This window comes from Tinamus guttatus, unplaced genomic scaffold (assembly GCF_059628265.1).
Source record: "Tinamus guttatus ecotype Peru unplaced genomic scaffold, ASM5962826v1 Tinamus_guttatus_pri_ptg000325l, whole genome shotgun sequence".
Lineage (NCBI taxonomy): Eukaryota > Metazoa > Chordata > Aves > Tinamiformes > Tinamidae > Tinamus > Tinamus guttatus.
In genome coordinates this window covers 1018806-1034038 of record NW_028288859.1, presented here as the reverse complement: position 1 = coordinate 1034038, position 15233 = coordinate 1018806, and the positions used below count along the sequence as shown (strand labels likewise).

At 42.3% G+C, this 15233-nt stretch overlaps 1 long non-coding RNA gene across 1 annotated transcript in view; it reads left to right on the top strand.

Annotated features, from left to right (window-relative positions):
• Window positions 1–15233, top strand: part of LOC148593876 (uncharacterized) — a 53256-nt gene that overhangs the window by 24433 nt on the left and 13590 nt on the right. The window contains exon 2 of the long non-coding RNA XR_015913619.1: window positions 10422–10521. This is a non-coding gene — a long non-coding RNA (uncharacterized LOC148593876). The remainder of the gene's footprint in view (window positions 1–10421; window positions 10522–15233) is intronic.

Sequence of the window (15233 nt, the reverse complement as noted above, 5' to 3'; positions counted from 1 at the left end):
CTTCAGGGGACAGAGGGAGCTGGTTGATGTGCAGGGAGGGCGGATTGTGGAAGTGTCACCCTGCCCAAGAGGGTACCCAGAGGACCGAGGTGACACGGTGGCATTTCTAGCCCAGGGTCGTCTCGCCCTGCCTTTTGCCACCACACATGTTGCTGCGATGAATGGCACCAGGAAATGCATCCAAGCTGTAATTAGTACCGAGGGAAAAATAAAACGTGCAACCTGCAGAGAGGGATGTAGCTGGTTATGGCACTTACAGCCACGTCTGTGCGGGCATCAGCTCCAAGAGGTCCAGACAGATGTTTAATATTACCCCTTCTGACCTAAAATAGTGGTATGCTGCATTTATTGAAGACATCTCAATGAGCCTTTGTCTCGTCTCATAGGGAAATAATGTAAACAGACTAAGAAAGCAGCGGAGGCAGGACGTAACAGCCTCCATATATCTGAAATTGTAAACAACTGAAGATAAAAATGGAATATGCAGGGGTATGGTGGGGCTATAGCCAGAGTTAAAGCTGTGAAATGAGGAAAGAGAAGATTAAGGTTTAATGTCATGAAAGAACATTCTGTAGTAGTAGCGGGTTTTTTAGAAGACTCTTCCAAAGAAAGCAGAGGAAGAAAAACTGTTTTAAGACAAAGACTCTCTTTTTTCATCCTCTTTTTGATTTTGTTTGTTTTATGTTTTTCTTCTCCTCCTCTTTTCCTTCACTTTAACCAGCCAATGCAAAAGGGTCTTACATGGGTATGCAAAGAATGTGCTAAACTCTTGGGAATCTTGCTTCCTTGGGAGCTGCTGCCGATCCCGAGTGGAGGCTCCGTCCTCGGGCCCTTGGAGGGCTCCCCTTCCCGATCTGCCTGTGCCACTGCCGAGCGTGTGACATCCCGCTGGCTCCAGGGGCACTTTGTAGGAGCAAAAGGATCCACGCGACTCCGGATTTCATTTGGGACCAGGTGGAACAAACGAGAGTAAGAACCATTTGGGCTGAAGAGAGAAAACAAAGAGAAAATAGAAAGAAGGAAGATATGAAAAAGTTTCTGATCTCCTGCATGAGTTGTTTGGTTTCCTTTGCCCTTGTTTGGTTTCCATTGCTGACCCCATATTTGCCATCGGGTGGGCCTGGGTGACAATCTCACCAGCTGTATGTGCTGTTTTGTTTGAGATTAGTATCACTCCAAAACAAGACCAAGTTATAGTATGTATTTGTGGTCTGTTGATTATTCTTGTTCCCCTTGTATCTTTCTAGTCTTCACAAATAACTACTGCGAACTATAGTTAAGAAATCTGTTAAGATAAGTGATACTTTTAATGGAATTTACATTCCGTGGAATAATAACGTGGCTCCTTGTCACCTGCAGCTCGGTAATGAAGCGCAGCCTCCCTGGAGCTGGAGACTAGCCTGGCTCCTAAACGCGCGTATTTAAAGAGGAGATGTTATGTGATACCTAACAAAAATAGTTAAATCTCTCCTTAATCCTGAAAGCACGACTATTCTGTAGGCTCAAATGCCTCCATGCCCTCCCGAGGGGGTTTTACTGCAATACAGCCATCCAGGCTCTCTTTTCCCAATCGCCAACTCCTGCAAGCAGCCTTTGCTGTAGATGTTGTTTCTGGTGGGCAACGAGGAGGCAAACGGAGCACCCGGGGTGTCTGCATCCCGGGGAGCCGAGCGCGGCCGTCACTCCGCTGCGGAACAGGGATGCGGTGGCTCTGCTTCTCCTTAAAAAGGGATCAACAAGGTCATTTTCCTAACAAAACCTTCCAAATGGCATTTCAGCCAGGTGGGACTGTTGCTCCCGCCTCGTCTCCTGGAATTGCTTCTCGTGCGGAAGTGCCGTGGTGGGATGAGGATGCTCCGCAACCCGCTCCGAGGGATAAGGCAGATTGCTGAGAAAGATTCCATTTTCAGCGAGAAGATGGAAAAAGCAGTGCTAGAAAATGAACTGATAAAGGCAGAAATATCTAAAGGAATAGCAGCCTAAAGCCAGAATTTTTAAGGGATGTATTAGGTGCATTTTCAGAGCTGGGAAGTCCAAAGAAGTTACCAGTACAGAGCTGAAGTCTTTTAATGATCTTCTTTCTGTGAAAGAATAAAGAGCACCAAAGTGTTCACTTGAATGCTTTTTTTTTTTTTTTTTTTTTTTTTTTTTTAATGTCAGATACTGAATATTTGGAGTCAGGTCGGTCTCCTAAGGGATCGTGGAGCGGGCAGGCTGCGGGTTTGGTGTTGCTGGACTTGGCAAGAGTGGCCACCGAATGTGAGAGCCTCCTGGCAAGAAACAGGCCCTGCCTGAAACTTCAGTCCCCTGTCTTACCAGAGTGTAAAATTACCACCGAACTAAGCTGATTAAATGGCACAATAGATTTGATACACAGAAACAGTGTTTTTAGTCTGGCAGCCAAATACGTTGGAGGGGAAATGAGGTAAAGAAACAAAAAGTCCATCCAAAAAAAAAAGAAGTACCACCGCAATCTCTTTTCTTATTTCTCATGTATCTAAAAATCTGCTTGTCAAGGAGACATCCTCGTGCGTGTGGATGAAATAGGGTTTTATTTGGTTATTTAACCAGGGAGGGAATGCAGGCCTAAGTTCAGAGGAATCGTTCATTTTAAAAAATGTTTGCATTATTGCATTTTGGAAGTGCTTCAGTGTTCCTTAGTGATCTGCAGGTTCCACAGGACTGATCTGCACATAGCGGGTATGTGGTTGAGAAGGGATATAAATTCCTTTGTCAGCAATGCAAGCCTCTTGCAAAGTGCTGTTTATGCCATTAGGCTAGGGGAGCAAAGTTCTTACTGGTGCCTTTTGTGTTGACAAAACCTAAATAATCAGCTGTAAAAGGGCCGTGCAGGGCTGGGTGCAAAGGGGAGCAAGGGCGTTTTGGAAGATGAGGGCTGCTATTGCTGACAGCATCAGTCTGACTGTGGTAGTTGTAGAGGGTCTGGTTTTAAAAGTACTGCAGTTACAAGGTCTGCAAAATGGTTTGAACGGAGGGTAAAAAATGTCAGTAAATATGAGTGATGCTTGGAGCTCAGCCGTTCGGTGGATGGCATTACTAGTGTCAGCACTGCTTCTTTCCAAAAGATAACACGACCACCCTGCCAGCTTTTTCTAGCAAAATTAAAACTCAAAGCAAAGCTCATGCTGCTTTACCTGAACAGTTAGAGAGTTGCCACTTTTTGTTTCTGGAAACTCCACTGAAAGAGAAATCCTTTGTAAAACTACAGGCGTTAAGATTCAGACCAAATATTTCTTGTTCTGGTGAATTAAGTGCAGTTAGCAGCAGCTGAGGGTTGAAGGTAGAAATGCAGAGAAGACCTCGATATCCTGCTGACTGGGGTTCCCGGGGTCATGGCACCAGGTTTCCCAGTCCTTCCTTCTGCTTCCCGTCTTTATACATAAGTAAATAAATAAATAAGATATTCCCAAATCCATGGAAATACCTCTATCAGTTTGTTTACTGGAATCAAGCCAACTACTTTACTGTCACTAAGTCTGGAAGCTGGTGCTGTATATGGGTACCAAAGACGAGAACTTCTCAGTTTCATCAGGACTGCTTTCAATGGATAGAAAAACTAACAGAAAGTGTTCTGAGCTGGAATAGCTAGGAGGCTGCAGACGAGGGCAAATGAAGAACCAGTTGTGTTGTGTTTTGTTTTTGCTGCCAGGTAGGAAAGCCAGCAGGCAGGTGAATCTTTTACCTATAAACATAAAGATCTCATCTCTATAAGCATAAAGATCTTGAGGTATGGCTCTGCTGAGCAGGTAGCAGGAGCTCCGGTGGTGTCCCCATATCCTTGCCTTTCTGGAACCCCTTCTTCTGCAAAATGATTGCAGATCATTCCCAACTCCCTGCTGGGATCCGAGAGGTGCCGTAAAACTTGGTATTTTGCCCCAAATAACTACACATTAGCTAAGTGAATGCAGACGTGTTGTTGAAGGGAAACCCGTGCAGGATCAGCCAATTTATGCCAGTTTTCTCTTGCATTTGATTGCCTTTTCTGCTTTCAAAAGACAAAAAGCAGAATAAGAGGTGTATCTGAAGATACATTTATTTTTCTTTTACTATGTAATCACCACTGATACATGCATTCTTGCATTTATAGCATTTTTGTGCTTTTCCTAAGTGTTTCTAATTCAGGTTTGAAGAATTGTTTCTTTCAGCAGTTGAGACTCAACATTGCACCGTTTTGTTTCCTTTTTAAAGGAAAAGTCTCTGAAGTGATGGCTGTGTTTTATCTGCCGTGTAGGGGCCTCTCTCCAGTTTTTCACTCAGTCGTGTGATTTCTGGTACTCAATCTTTGAAAGCACAAGCTAATTATTTGTAATGGTAGATGTCAGTGTTTCATTTTCTTGAAATCAAGCAAAAATAGAACTTCAGTCCAACTCGCAGTGGCTTTGCAGGTATTATATATATGCGAGGACTGAAATGAGATACCCATTCAGAAGCTAAGGCTTGATACCTCTCAGCTCTAATGCTGCTCCTTCACTCTTTAGTTCTATGTTTAGAAAATTATTACTATGACATCAGTTCTCTACAGATTTGCTATAGACATCGACTGCCCTGGAGCTAGAAAATGCTGTTAGGGGGATATCAGCTGCCACAAATTGGAGGTGAATATTTTTGGAACCATCTAAACAGAAGAAGAACATTATGTTATAAAGCACAGTAATACTTGCATAGTTATAAAAATAATATTTCTGCTTTCTTGCTTGAATCCCAAAATAAAAAAGCAGCTAATATCCCTAATCCTTTTCATTCATTTTTCTTGGCTTCTGCAGCCCCAGATTATGTGAAGGATTTGAACTATCGCAGGGATTGTAGTGCTGGAGTGACGAGATTAGAGCTGACAGAAATTTCAGATTTTGTTTCCATCTATACCACTGACATATGGAGAATTTGGGGAGGTCACTAAATCACTCTGCCTCAGATTTCTGTTACTAAAACACCATTTTCACGTGACTTACGGAATAAGTTCTACTGAGGAATATATTTGGGCGTGCGTTAGATGTTGGGATGGGTGGGAATCCAGGTGCAAAGCATTCCCTTTTAGATGAAGGATGTTTGCAGTAAATGCTGCTCGTTTCTCGTGCCTGCACAAGGGCAGCGGCTGCTCCGGAGCTGCCGGGGAGGGTCTGGGCCCCCAGCTCCGTTTTGGAAGGGTCTGGGCTCCGGATTAACTCCAGTTCCAGCAAGGACGTGCTCAGATGGGCAAGGAAGCGGCGCGGGATCAGCCGCCCTCGCCGTGAGTCTTGGTCTTACTGCAACACGTGCTGCTCTCCTTAATGGACATCACGTGCAGCTTCAGCATTTCCTGATATTTTCATTTTAACATCTGAAATTTATGTCTTTAGCTTAGTTATTTTTTATAAACTTGTTTCTCCATCACAGTTGACGTTCGTATCTACAGCTCTGCAGGTCCTTCTAACCCCCAGCAGTGTGAGACAGTCTCAGACTTTGTAAGCTCTCAGTCCCATCCTCATTAGGTCGTTACTCCATGTTTATCAGCCTTAATGCAAGTCCGTTGCAGTGATATATCACACTGAAGGCTAATCTATGGTTTTACTGCACTGGTGAAAAGAAGAGTTCAATGCAACTGGATGAGTATTGTGAAAACCCTGGGGTTGTAGAAAAGCGCCTGAAAGATTCCCAGTCCTGATCCTTACACCTTTTGGGATATGTGTAGTTTAGTGTGTCAGATGAGCCATGTGCAGTACTGCGTGTGAGGCACACGCTTGAGCCCACACACTTCCGAACTGAATGATATTTAGTCCATTTTAAAATTTTAGCCCATAATAATTCCTTCTTAAAATGATTTTCTTCCCTGTTTTTCCTTACTTGTGATTTCATTTTTCAACCTCTCCCCTCCCCTTCTATCTGGAAAAAGCATCACAGTTTAGCTCAAAAAAATGTTTTTTTTTTTTTTTTTTTTTTTCTGGAGCAGATACGTTGGTGTATGTCACTGCTCTGCAGACAGATTTGGCGTCCAGATCTGTTTGTGCAGACCCTGCCATTCAACACTTATTTAGCAGCATTCTTGCTCTTCTGAACGTGGCTGATGACCAGAGCAGCAAGTGGCACGTGGAGCCGTTGGTGTGAGGGGCATTTCTTAGGCTATATTCTTTCTTATTCCGTGTATTTTATACTATCTAAAACACAGAGCATAAGTGATGTGGCTCCGCAGCTGCCTTGGCCATCCCGCTGGCCTGAGTCAGGCTCCTGCCCAGCTCCCGTAATTCCGGTTTTGGGGTTACTCATACGGCACTGGGGCTCTTCCAGTTGTTCCCTTACCACCTCGGGGGCCTCTCCAGCGCCGAGGTCAGTCTGCTCATGGGTTTTCCAGGTTGTTCTCCTGTTCCCAGCACGGAGTTTCCTGCTTTGTCTCCCCTCTCCTCCAAGAAACCAAGCTCTCAGTTGAAACCCTCCCATCTTTTCCAGGATAGGAAGGTCTTTTCCAGCCATATTCATTCAATGATCGGCATTTTCCCAGCGCTACTGCCTGTGCACATCCTCATCGGGCAGCCCGAGGTTCAGAGTCTGCCGAGATGTGGCGAAAATTGATGCAAAAGCCTCCTCGTGCTCTGCTGAATGACTCATAACATCTGCACTCACTTTAGGCTCCCAGCTTTAAGAGCACACTCTGTTGTTAAGGTCGTCTCAAGTAGCTACGGGTGGAGGAGGAGCCGAGATGTTTCTGGGATGATCCCGGCCGGCACGTGCCAGGGAATGCTGTGGGAGAACAAGGTGGGTGTTTCGTGGGAGGGGGCACTCAGGACCGTGGCCTGCTCCTCTCTGTGATGAGAGCATCACGTTTACACGAGCTCCGAGGTGTTTTCGGTCCTGTCGGACGCTGGACGTGGAGTCCCACCATGCGGTGGGCGGTAGTGGCCCCTTGCGCACTGCGAACGTTCAAGAGACAAATAGATCTTGGAAATAAAAACAGACCTTTGGGGAGGATTCAGCTCTGGTAACCGCAGCAGCAGTGACACTGTTCAGCTTTAAAGAAAGCTGAGCTGCTAAATAAGTGTTTATAAAGAAACCTGCAAGGCGGGGAGATGCTTGTATTTGGAAGAGAAATGGGGCTTCGTTATGGTGTAGCTTAACGGGTCCCTCAGGCTGGAGGGAAGGAGGCTTTTCCTGAAGCTTGGTGCGCCTTATCCATGGTAAAAGCAGTGGGGCTTTTACATTTTTAGTAAAAAAAATGTGTTTATTTTTCTTCTTGCTAATGCATATTAGAAAGTTCAGTTATTTTGGCGCCAGCAAAAGGGTACGCAGTGGCCAAGAGCAGGAGGAAGCTCCTCCTCAGGACGGCGCGGGAGCAGGGGCGTCTCGTGTGTGATCCTGCTCGTCCTCACTTGCTGTTCTCCCAGAATAAACAAGATGAGACGGATCTGGCTTGGAATTTTTTATTGAAAACTAATAATTCGGAAGAGACTTTGATTTATCCTTGGATAACCACATGTAGATATTTTTGGGGTTTTTTGTGTACTCATGTTTCTGACGTTCTCCATGTACATTTATTTTGGCACGAAATGATCTCTATCGGACTATAAATTTCCTCTTACAACTAACAAAAACATGTTTCCCAGAGGCGAGTGCCTGGAAGGACTCGCGAGCCTCCGGAGCACCTCTTGGTAGCCCTTCCTCCATAGATTCCCTACTGGAAACACAACGGTCTCAAGGCTAATGCGTTTCTTGTTAAATACCAGAAGTTGGTATGAAGCTCACGTGTGTTTGCCACCTATGTAAGGTCAAGGAAGACGTTTAATTGTTGCTTTTGATTATTTCGTACAATGCTTGAGCAATGCTTCCCGCCGCTATGTCAGTGATATTAATAGTGGAAAATCTGCATTATTCCAAATACTGCCAAAATAGGGTACAGAGAACTATTTACAGCAGGAACCAGCCATTCCGCTAATGACATTAGAAAAACATATTGATGTTTTTACATGGCTGTGCTATAAAACGTTTAGGTTAAAAATAAATCTGTTATTTTTAAGACTCAGTAGCACCCATGGGTGTAAATAATAATGTCTGAAAACAATATATTATATATCCCAAATGATTTTTGAGCATTTACCTTGAATGATTGTTGTGATGCGTTCAGCTTATCGTCTTCAGAATTTGCTGCTGGTAATAAATTATTCAAAATATTCTTTTGGTTATGTGTATCGTGATGTATTTGGGGATTGAGCAAGCTTAGTGTCTCAGAAGAAGATTCATTTGTTTTGTTCCCTGTCCAGGAAGGAAGAAAAAAATCAAAACAGATTCTTGCATTTGAGCAGAGACATATGTTTTGTGGGCTGGCACCAGACTCGTATGCAAAGCTCATAGCACCAACTCTTTCATCTTGCAAATGTTCAGAGTAACAACATTCAAAGCAAGGTGCTCAAGAGGTTAAAAAAAGCTGAATATAGTTTGGGGGATTTTGGGTGTTTTTTTGAGACAGAAAATCTCTGAGTTTTGTGTAGGAATGTGCCTGTATTTCCAGCGCCCTATAGCTGGCCTGCCTTGTTTCGGTGTTAGGTGACATACGTGAATCAGGAATTGTAAATAAGATGATGTGTTATTAAAAAATTGTGTGTTATACAACAAAGAAATGTTTTAATTCACTGGTAAATTCATGTTAATTGAAGATGAGATTGTACTGACTCCTCCTGGCTGTTAAGAAAAAGAACCCAAAGCCATTGAGAGAAAAAATAACCAACCGCTCGGGTGTTTACCCTTAGTAAAACGAAAGGGTCCCCTGAGCTTTGTAAGATGCTCCTGAAACATATGGGTATTAATGCAGAAGGAATGTGGGTTTTTTGTTTGTTTTGTTTTGTTTTTGGCTGCAGTGATGCTCAGTATTCCTTTAAGGCTGTGAGAACAAAATTAATTGTATCCTCACAATTGTTGCGCTTGGTGTGAACGCGAAAAGGACAAAAATGATCAGAAAAAACATCTGCAATAGGAGCGGAATGTAAATATCTGCATTTTGGTTGTGCCAACATAGAAGAAAACGGTCCTGTGCTCCTGTAGAGAGGACAGAGTGGGCAGGGTTTACCCAGCGGGCGGGAAGGGAAAGGGGAAGGGAAGGGGAAGGGGAAGGGGAAGGGGAAGGGGAAGGGGAAGGGGAAGGGAAGGGAAGGGAAGGGAAGGGAAGGGAAGGGAAGGGAAGGGAAGGCCACCTTTGCATTTAGGAAATCTAGGCAGTTTGGGGTAAGGTTCAGCTATTGAGGACCGTTGACAGCTGGGTTTGATGGAGCATCTCGGCTCTTAGCTACAGGCTCAAAGGCGCTTTTAGGGGAGACCAATCTCAGATTCTGAAACGCTCCAAGAATAAACGTTTAGGCAGGGAGATGCTGCCTTCCTGTCCCGGTGGATGCGGGACCTTCAAGGCTGGTATGGGCTTCATAGGTTGCAGCCCAGCTGAGCAGGGGAAGAAATTATTTACGAGAGGAAGAATATATTTTTTAACTCTGTTAGCTTTCTAGTTAATGGCCTTTATTGCTGAATCAGGACCAAAAGCGTTCAGAAATATGAAATGTGTGTCAGCACCAGCAGAGCTTTATTCTATACGTAACGTCAAGCACGTACGTAAAGGTGGGATTGACTTAAGGCTGTTACCAGGCTTCGTCTGCCCTTTGAAGTGCCTTTATTAAGGAAGCATTCCCAAAATATTGTTGTGCTCGTGATTGCGGAGTGGTTTCCATCTTAGGGAAAGAAATCGAGACTTTAAAATGTAGGACTTGTGGGTGTAAGTTACTTCCAAATGAAATAAAGTTAATATGCGTCAACGTACTCAGGCTAGTTCGTTTGGTTTCTGGCATTGCCATAAGCACAGACATTCATGTTATTTTTAATTCATTTTCCTATGGTTACAGTTCTAAAGTCAGAAAACAATAGTAACAAATGGCACCACGTGCTTGTGTTATTGAGCGACTTTTTTGTTGTTTAAAACTACAACTGACATTTTTAGGGACCCTATTTTGAAGTTGTAATTTTCAGAATAAGGGGAACTATTTTAACTTTTCATAATAAATATTTATTATTGCATATTATGACATGCAATAGCATTCTTCAGTACTCATTTGTGCATATGTCTTATGCAATCCCTAAATCATGAGTGATTGTCATTGTTGTTATTTTGGTAGGATAACAGTAAATTTCCTGAGTTTGCTGTATTTGTGATCTTAAATATGTTAATACAGAGTAATTGTTTTGTGCCTCAAATAGATAAGTGCACTCCAATATAATAGTTTTAGTGCTTGTCCGTTTGTTCTTAAAGCACTAAACATGTTACTGTATTATATGCAATGTGCAATTTTAGTTTGTGCCATCTTAATAAATAAATATATAAACAAATATGTATTAAAAAAAGTCCTAAGTATAATTCAACTGACCTGGCTTATGTACTGTTTTGTGCATTTCTTCAGATCCTTATTGACGATGGTGGTCATTGGAGGTATAAATACACTGAAGAATATGTCATTTACAGAGAAGATGTTTGAAATCTATTTCCTTTAGACAGCAAAGGTGAGTAAAATATCTATATGACTAGTAAGTTAGAGAATTCTTTTCCTTCAAAAACACAAGCCTGGTTTCACTTTTGAATGTTTTAAGCTTTTTTTAGTAACTAAGATGAAAAAGAAGCTATTTGAAAGCAGTTGTTGGATGTATTTGCATCTTTTAGGTATAAAAATGTGACTCTGACTCAGCACTTCTGCATTTCCTATTGCAGTCCTTTCCCTCCCTGAGTTTTTGTGTCACTGCTCCTTTGCATCACGTGCGCGTGGTCCTGAGCAGAGGCAGGAGGTTCTGCTCATCCTGGTGTCAGCAGGAGGAACAAGGACCCGGCGCTGCGGTGGGCAGTGTCCTTAGGCATGGGGGTTGCTGCTGGAAAACATGAAAGCCGCGTGGAAAAGAAAGAGCCAGCAACACACAATAAAACACAGGGTTTGCTCTCTCAGTTTTCTATATGGCTTTGGCAACATGACTTCATTTTAGAGATATGTCTCTGCTCGTACTGTTTGTTTTGAGTATATGGACTGTGATCACCAAAATACGTGGTGGATACTCAGAATAATTTTGTGTGTATTTATTGTCTATTCATTATAAAGCACCTCGGGTAATATTGTGAGAAGGCTATATGTCTAATGGAAATAGAGCTAATTTTCCCACTCTTGATCTGCTGTTAAACTTGCACATGACAATATCTGAAACTTAGCGATGACTATGTGGCCATAGATGTTTTGGTTAGCTGTACAGCTCATCTATAAGTAAGCCAATTAAGACTTAATTCCAGAACATAATTGAACTTCTAATGGGGCACTTGAATTCACTTGAAATCTGCATGTTTGCCTTTCTCTCTCTTAGCAGACAGGTTGAAAATGAAGGTACCACTTGATTTCTGAACTTCTGAGTCCCACAACTGCGTCTCTGCGCGTGCCTGGGCAGCCTGGACCTGCTGGGGAAAAGGGCTGGTTCTGCAGAGCTTTATTACTGCCTCGTCCAGCAGCACCAAGTGAAAATCTTCATAGCTGCCTAGCTAGCCTGGTGGACAGGCAGGTCTGGGGTGCCCAGGATCAAGGCTCTCACTTCTAGATTCTGAAAATAAAAGACTTGATTTGCTTACTTAGTGTTTGATATGCACTCCCCTAACACTTTTTCACTCTGGCCTTTTTAGTTTGTTTTGTTTTTCCCCCCCAGGTTTGACTGCATGGACAGTAAAACATTCGTTGCCGTGTGCTGTGGTCACCGGCAGGTCTAGCTGGGCTGGTGCAGCCCTGGTTCCATCAGGTTTTGGATCCTTCTGGATTTTCTCAGCTCCCATGTGATTTTATAAGAGAAAAACAGATGGGAAATAGTTAAAGTGTGTGGCATGCGTAACTGAATTACATGACCTAAAATAAGGAAACAAAGAGTAGCTGTTTGTTTGAGGAAAGCTCAAATTAAGAAAGAAAATTAGGCATCTTTTCCCCCCCGCCTCTCCTTTTTTTTTTATTTCTCTTTCTGAACCCCAAAATGGAAGAACTTTTTCATTTAAAAGATAAATTCTACCAAGCTGCGAGGTTATTTATACCTGTGCCATGGTGAGGTTAAATCTTTTGGCTGCTGTTGTTACTGTTTCCTGCAAGGGTGGCCTTTTGGGAGTGTTTTTTTAGTTGCTCCAAAATGAGGAACTCCCAAGTTTTGATGAAGGAAAACTGGGGAATAAAAAGGTTGCGTTTGGTTGTGAAGAATCCTTTTTTGTACCTGAAAAACTGGTAAAGTCTTTCTGTAAGATTAATGTTTAACTGGTTATTTCCTTAAAGTTTTAGTATATACGAATGGGTAAACCTCAGAATGCTTCTGACTAAATCCAAAAAGCATTTAGCCCTTGTTCTCTCTAACTTAGCTCTTATTTTGTACTGCTTTTTTTTGTCTACCAATACTAAACTATTCACAGCTGTGTATGTGCAGACACTGTTTCTGTGCCATTTGATCTATTTTTAAATGTAGGGGCTTTTTGTATTTAATACGCATTACAGCGTTTGCAGGCTAATACTTCAAAACCTTGGTGACCTTGGTTCACCTACTTGTACCTGAGTTATCACGCAATCTTTATTTGCATGATAGTGTGTTATTTTTGCCCGTAAATGGAAATCCTTGTACTAAAAAAACGCATTTAATCAGGCTATATAGTATTTTTAGTTGTTAGCGCGGTGCTTTTCGTTGTCCGTCGCTCCCGTTCTTGGGTCTCGTTTGCTAACTTGGTTCCGAAGGCAGCGCTAGGAAGCGCGCACTTTGTAGCAAAGTGCAGAGGTTTTGAGGTTTTGAGGAACATTTCTGGTGAGCTTCCCACGCGTCCCTGCTGCTGGGCTACGTGCTCTGTGCAGCAGCTGCACGAGTGGGGTCCTCCCTCCGTGAAAACTCTCGTGGAGCCAGGAGAGAGATCCACGGTTCTTCATGGAAAGCCCCAGGCATTGAATGGATGGTTGGCCTGGGCATCATCTTTTACTCCTAGTTTTATCCTACTGTTTTCCCAACACTAGTTTCACACTGAGCCATTTTTACCTGCGTCCTTGTATGTCTGATGTCCTCTGCCTCTTCCACGTGTGTCTCATCTTCATCTTCTCTTCCTCCCTCATCCAAGGGATTCCCAGTGTCGTTTGGTTTCTATTTCAGGTCCGCTATCCGTTCTCACGCTCCCTTCCCAGATTCCCATCTGCGGAGGGAAGTCTCCAGACTTGCAGAGAAGGACACAAAAACATAATAGAGAAATAAAATGCAGCATTAATGAAGCAGGACAGCCATTACGCGCGTCTGGGAACGCTGGGCAGTGCTAGGAGCTCTTTGTACACGGAAAACTCTCATGGCCCTACAGGTGACAGCAGGGCCGTGTCCCAGCAAAGCCACCGCGCTTCCCTCCCTGCAGCTGATGGACAATTTTTCCCCAATTGTTATTAAAACTGAGCAGTCTGGTTGTCTTTTTTTGAGACCCTAATGAGAGCAGTCGGTTCTCTCCCGTCTTTTCATATGAAATGGTATTTATTTTGTGAAAACCAAAGTTATTTTCTCTAATGCAGGACATAAACTAATTATGTTGCTTTAAATTTAATAAAAGGAAGCCTACTTAATTCCAAGTTACTTCCACAGCAATCATTTAAAGGCTTTTGAAAACAAGTGGAAGTTAGGCTTTCTCTGTCTCTACTCTCAGGCACATTTTAGAATATGTTTTAAATATAATAGATTTAAGAGGTAAATGTCTGCCTCAGCAAAAGAATATTGGAGCTCTTTTGCTGTGTTTTTCACATGTCACAGGAACAAGAAGGGTGGGACTGACCTAAAAATACACATTTTGTGTTTGCTTTCCGTGATCCCCATTTGTTTTCCAGCTGGTCATTCTGGAAGATTTTTCAAATTAAATGTGGGCTGATGTTTTAAACTGCTGCTTGAAGCAGATACTGGAAATAAATATTGCAAACTGCAGGAGCTTTCGATTTTGAAAAACTAGGACAGAGAGCGCCCCAAAGAAAAGTAAATATTCCCACACATTTTTACTGTTACTAAATTAATCAGGGCTAGTGGTTTAATTGGAATTTCAAAGCTAAATATTTAAATAATGTAAAAGTTTCCTGCTGCTAAGATAAATTGTTTATGTCTCTGTAAAGCTAATAATTTTATAGCAAAACTGTTAAAATTCCCTTCTTTAAAAAAATAACAAAGTTCTTAACAAAAGCAAGCTAGATGTACATGTGCCAAGCTTTGGAATTAACTGTCTGAGGACTGGCACCCTCTGGTCACGGTATCTTGTCTGGCCCCAGAAGGCGCCTGTGTATTTTTTATTATTCATTCCTTTGGGGATTTTGGAAAGTTCTACAAATAGCTGTTTTCCTGCGGTACATCAGGAGATTTCTGTGGTAATTGAGCCAGGTCCTCTTTTGTTTTCTCCTTGAGACCTGTGTGTTCAAAATAACAGATCAGAGATCTACCGTCATTACCGGTTAATTACAGAAAATAAATAAAGGAAAAATGCGTATAGAATGCAGTTTTAAAGCAGATAATTCTTCTCTGTTGTAACAACACACCAAATTCAGATCTTCTATTTTGCTTTCATAATTCCATGTAATTATTTAAATTTGTTAGTGTTTTTAGCATCAGTAGGTACAAGTCTGGGAGGGGAAGAATACTTGAGCTCATGGGAAGAATTGGCAAACTAAACTTTCTGTGTGCAAGGTAGTGTGAATAAGGAAAATACCTATTTTTAATCAACTTTGCCTAAGTTCTTTATACAGGATCTAAAACTTTTAGGACATAGATCCCAGAATAAATTTTCAAACTAACGCCCCTATATTTCACATGCATATTGTTTAAATGCTAGAAAAAAAGGGATACCACTATTTTTATATTATTGATGAATAAAATTAGAAGTGTTCCCTGTTGGATGTGATGTCTGATATGGAAATAGTTTCTGAGAAGGTAGATAGGAATCTGCTTTAATTGCTATTCGGACAAATGGAAACAGGAAATGGAAAAGCAGATCTGGTCGCAGTTTATGACTTTGTACCTTCAATAAAAGGCAGAAAAACAGGGTGTAATAAACCCTCACATAGATAATTCTCATGGAGCTTTTCCTTTTACCCTACAAGCCTGTTGGAAGTTTTGGGACCTTTTTGCTGGTGTGGACATGCGCTAGTGCATGCAACCCCACCAGGCTGGATGAAGAAACCTCCAAATAAAGGTGCTAATTTATCAGAAAAGAGAAG